This window comes from Camponotus vicinus, unplaced genomic scaffold (genome assembly GCF_025532165.1).
Source record: "Camponotus vicinus isolate PSW18456_S1 unplaced genomic scaffold, iyCamVici1.0 SCAF_12, whole genome shotgun sequence".
NCBI lineage: Eukaryota > Metazoa > Arthropoda > Insecta > Hymenoptera > Formicidae > Camponotus > Camponotus vicinus.
Window position 1 is genome coordinate 6,881,936 of NW_028141948.1, and position 6,000 is coordinate 6,887,935.

Genomic DNA, 6,000 nt, shown 5'->3' on the forward strand with positions numbered 1-6,000 from the left:
GAATGCACGACACAAATGGCGTCAACCTATAGCATATTTTCTTTCAGGAAAATGTATGAAAGCAGATGATATAATTATTTTATTAAAAGAATGTCTAGATAGGTTGAATGAAACAGGTGCTGATGTGCAACTTGTAACATGTGACCAAGGCACATGTAACCAAAGTGCTTATGCTCAACTTGGTGTTGATTCAACAAAATCATTTTTCATACATAAAGAAAAGAAATATTATGCTTCTTTTGATTTCCCGCATCTAGTAAAAAGATTAGCAAGTTTCCTTAGAACGCATAAAAACATTTATTGCGATGGGAATGTAATTGCTTCCTACTCCGATTTTGAAATGACATGGTCCATCGATAATTCTACAAAAGGAGGCTCTAATTTATTATCACACATAACAGAAGCGCACATTCATCCGAATAGTTTCGAAGCTATGAATGTGAAAAGAGCATTCCAATTATTCAGTCATACTTTTGTAGCCGCGATAAAAACAGCTGGCCATGAACAAGAATTAAATACAAATACGTGGCAAGTTACAGCAGATTTTGCAGAACGCATGAATATTATCGATGCTTGCAATTCTTATAGTTTGAATATGAAATTTGGCGGAAAACGACCATTATCCTCTAAAAATTCAGATATTGAGATTTTATTAACAGAATTTGTGGAATGGTGTTCAAGATGGTCAAAATCAGCAGAAATGATAATTCAAGTACCTTGTTTCAAAGGCTTTGTTATAACTATAAAAGCTATACTTGCAACTTATAAAGCACTTTTAAATAAAAATGAAGCATTTGAATTAGCAACAGGATTATGCAATCAAGACTCAGTGGAACATTTATTTTCCAAACTTCGACAACGCGGAGGATTTAATCCTAATCCGACCGCAAGAATGATACGACTTTCCATCAGGCACATACTTTCCACGGGATATATTCAAACGAGTGACAAAGGCAATGTACAATGCCCAGAAACAGAAACTCTTATTAATCATCCGAGTAAACTTACTAAGGCTATAGAAAATGTTATGGAAACAAGTAATATAGCTCTAGAATATGACGTTGATCAAAACGATAATTTACTTGCAGAAGATGCAAATATAATCGAAGAATATTTTCATTACGAAGATATCGAAAATGAACAACATAGTACTTATGATGACAATGCTGTAACATACTTCGCATACTAGATTTGTGGCACGACGAAGTTTAGAAAGAAATAATTGTGATAAATGTCGCAATGTTATGATGAAAACACCAATGGACAAGTCAACAGTAAATGAGAAATATATAGAATTTAGAGAATATCCGAATGCAGATGAAGACGCTCCAACAGTTACAAAATTAGTACGCCCGACAAGTTTTTTTATAAACATTATGAAAATACAGTTATTGGTGTTTAATAAAACATGGAAGCATTATTGGACATCTACACACATTCTTAATAATATTGTTGACAGATGTATACAAGAAACCAACAAAACACATGCTACATGGTTTGATATTAATGACAAATGTTATAATCATCGAGTACAGGCATTAAGATATATGATTGCTGTAAAAATATATTCTCGCACGAGATACAATAATCGTGCTCAAAAAAAGATTAGTGCACCTCGCAGAAAAGTTAAAAATTTTTCAAACAAATAAAACAATTGCATAAAAATTATACATATAATCAGTGGAAAAATAGATAAAAGAAATATATAAAAGACTTGATAATCATATTAAGTACATTTGTAAGCATGTATTAAAAAAAGATAAAAATCGCAACCGAGCAAATTAATGAAGAAAGAAATAAGAGATGCTGATAAACATGTAAAAGATAAAATAAGATATACAAAAAGTTAGCACAATTTAAGAAACTAAAAGAAGACAAAAGATAGAAAAAGGAAAGAAGATGGAAAAAGTAATAATAAGAACTAAAAGGTAAGATAAAGGTAAGAAAAATTAGAAGACATTACGTAGAATACATTAATTCTTTAGCTCGTTATGTTTACTTGTATCATATTGATATTGCATCAATAATGTCAACAATTTCAAATTCGTCGTTCAATTTCGTATTCGAATATTAAATATTTGCATATATCATGTTACTTTGCAATAAATATTACTTTCGAATAATAACAAAAATAAATATGAATTTTTCAATTTCGTAGAAGATCGCAATCACAGTTGAAACATTAGCATAAATCACAGACTAGCAGGTTCTATCACGGATTAAACAGATAGTTTAATGCGATCATGAAATCTAAGAAATTGTAAAATCATAAACATTTTTGTTATTAGCAATGATGTGATACAAGTAATAGCAGTAAGATTTAAAGAATATATTTTAACATTAAAGATGTAAAAATCATTGGCATATAATATTCTATAAATAAAGAGCAAGGAAAAATTAACGAATACTGTGATATATGTATATATATAATATAATCTTATTTTATCTTTTACATGTTTATCAGCATCTCTTATTTCTTTCTTCATTAATTTGCTCGGTTGCGATTTTTAACTTTTTTTAATACATGCTTACAAATGTACTTAATATGATTATCAAGTCTTTTATATATTTCTTTTATCTATTTTTCCACTGATTATATGTATAATTTTTATGCAATTGTTTTATTAAATAAATTGTTAAGTATTTAATATTTATATTACATATAAATCGTTACTTAATATAAATATATTTTTTGATAATCAAAAGTTTATAAATTAAAATATGTGCAATAAGCTAGTGTATAATAAAGCTTTTGCTTCATGCATGACATAAAAATAGTGGATTAGGCCTATTGGGGAAACCACTATAAAAAAAGCGCACCATGCTATCTACCGCAAGGTGGTGGGGAAATGATAGCACTTCAACATTTTCCTGCAATATAAAGGAAAAAATTTATTATATTTAACAACATTTATTATATTTAATCTCACAACGGAATAATCAATCCCGAATTCCCTAAATATTGCTTAACTTTTAATATATTGTTAGACATATCTTCCACTAATACAAGGTACTGTAATTCATGTCAATGCGCAATTTATAAGATATAATTGTTAAAGATTCTATGCGCTTAATGTACCGTGTAGGTAGAAATAAGTGCTAACATATAAGTAGTAGCCAAGTAAGGCAGTAGGCTACGATATTAAACGTCTTAAATTTGAATCCTGCTCATTTCAAGTTTTCTGCTTCTTCTTTTAAAGGTATTCAGATAAGTTATTGGATATAAATACAATATAAACTGATAAAATATTATTTTGTAATTATTAAAATTATTCGCATTATTTTTTGAACAATTTTACAATTAGGAAAGATAATTTTCTTATTTAATGAAAAAAATAACAAATTATTTTGAAATTCTGCAGAAAACAATTATTATATAACATTATAAGATACGAACTTATAAAGTTGTTGGAAAGTAAGTAATAATAATTAAGTTCTTTGCAGAATTAAAAAATAATTTTTTATTTTTTTCATTACAAAAGAAAATTGTTATTTTTCCTAATTGTAAATTGTAATAAAATATGCATATAATTTTTATAATTATAAAATAATAATTTAATAATTACAAAATAATTATAAAATAATAATAAAATAATAATTTGTTAATTTATTGTATTACACATAATAAATTACTTCAATACACTTTAAAAAAAAAAGCGAAAAAAAGTTGTGAAGAGAAGAGAGACTCGAACTTGAGAAGTCCATGATGCTAGGTCGTCGCCTTAATCGCTCGACTACGAACACTACTTGAGGTTCTCTTCTATCGGCATAGTACATTAGGCACGGAAATTAGATCAAATCTGTCGCTGGCAAGCGTGACAAACTGTAACAAATAAATAAATAAATAATAAAATAAATAAACATATATGTATGTATGTGTGTGTGTGTGTGTGTGTGTATAGAGAGAGAGAGAGAACTTTTATACATTGTATTCTATTATTATAACTTTTATTTAAAAAAGAAATTAAAATAATTTGTTTCACTGCACAACATATAAACCATCTGATATTGATTATATTCACCACGTAAACACTACATTTGATAACATGCATTAGAAATTAAAATTTTTATGTGTGTGTGTGTGTGTGTGTTTCTTAATTTATTTTATTAATTCATTCTTAATTTATTTTATTAAACGTAATTTTAGAATTAATGTGATTTTCGCGACTAAAGTTATATGAAACCCGACATTTTATTCGAATAATTTTCAATTTGATATAATTTTTTTAGTTATGTAACATTAAGTAAAAGTTCAATATATAATTAAAATTTTTATTATCAGACTAATTAAAAATTATCCGATTTACGTCGTGTTTGATGTCATTTTAATCGCAAAAATCTCATTAATTCATTAAAATTACTTCCCCGATTTCATTCTCGATGTTTAAATCCCCGATTTCATTCTCGAGTCCGCTTATCTTTATGAGCTGTCTAGCATGACGGTCAAGTCTGACAAAGAAAGCGAGATCGCGAGTGAAGAGCGAGCGAGATGACCTATCATCAAAGAGTTCCGAAGACTCTCGCAATCGGCTTCCTCGCTTTCTCTATCCATTCGCAATTCACGGGGATTTAAACATCTTATAAAATAAAAATTAAAACTTTTATTTCTTATTTCATCGATTTGAAAGTAATTTTAATAAATTAATGAGATTTTTGCGATTAAAATGACATCAAACACGACGTAAATCGGATAATTTTTAATTAGTCAGATAATAAAAATTTTAATTATATATTGAACTTTTACTTAATGTTACATAAGTAAAAAAATTATATCAAATTGAAAATTATTCGAATAAAATGTCGGGTTTCATATAATTTTAGTCGCGAAAATCACATTAATTCTAAAATTACGTTTAATAAAATAAATTAAGAATAAATTAATAAAATAAATTAAGAAACGTAAAAATTTTAATTTCTAATGCATTTTTAATGTTATCAAATGTAGTGTTTACGTGGCGTCTCCTAATCTAAATATGGTCAATATAATCAATATCAAATGGTCTATATTGTGCAGTGAAATAAATTATTTTAATTTTTTTAAAATAAAAGTCATAATTGAATACGATGTATAAAAGCTCTATATACGTGTATTTATATATATATATATATATATATATATATATATTTATTTATTTATTTATTTGTTACAGTTTGTCACGCTTGCCAGCGATAGATTTGATAGCAAGCGAGATGAGAATATACAAGACGACTACGTAAGAGCGAGCAAAACAATAACAGGAACGAGCGAGACAACGATAGGAGTGAGCGAGACAATAATAGAAGCGAGCGAGACAGTAATGGAAACGAGTGAGAGGAATAGTGTGCAAGGAATCCTCGATTCTCGAGTCCTCGTCGCTCGTTCCTATCTCGCTCGCTCTTCTTACCTTCTCGCTTGCTCACTCGCTTAACTCTTGCGTATACTTATATGTATATATATATATATATATATATGTATATATATACACATATATATATATATATATATATATACAGGGTGATTCAAAATAACCCCCTTGTCCCTGAAATGACACATTCTTGAATCAATTCTAAGACGATTTTTCCTTTGGCAAAATTTTGTCCGAAGCTTAGTTTTTGAATTATTAAAGGAAGTAGTTAACGTATGACGGGTCGAATACAAGAGGCAGGCAAGGGTGGCGCGATTCACCGTCAGACGCGGGTGCTTACGCGGGGCGCCTGCTGCGATTAGCTGGTCGCTATACACATACATACACACATGCGAACACATACATTCTCTCTCTGTCTGTCTGTCTGTCTGTCTGTCTCTTTCTCTCTCTCTCTCCCTCCCCCCCCCCTCTCTCGCTCATTTGCTCACTCACCTGTTTTTTTTTTCTTTTTTACGAGGAGGAGAAAATGCATTTTATGCATACCCACCGGTCGATCCAGTGAGTTATGTGGGACTCGAGTACCAAGTCGAATTACCAACTCGGTACTTCCTACCCACTAAAAACCCCTCTCTTTTCACGAATTTCCTTTGACACA

The 6,000-nt window shown here is 29.2% G+C and overlaps 1 pseudogene; it reads left to right on the forward strand.

The window, feature by feature from the left end:
• Positions 1-892: 892 nt before the first annotated feature.
• LOC145963413 (uncharacterized) lies at positions 893-1,649 on the forward strand (annotated as a pseudogene).
• The last annotated feature ends 4,351 nt before the right edge of the window (positions 1,650-6,000 follow it).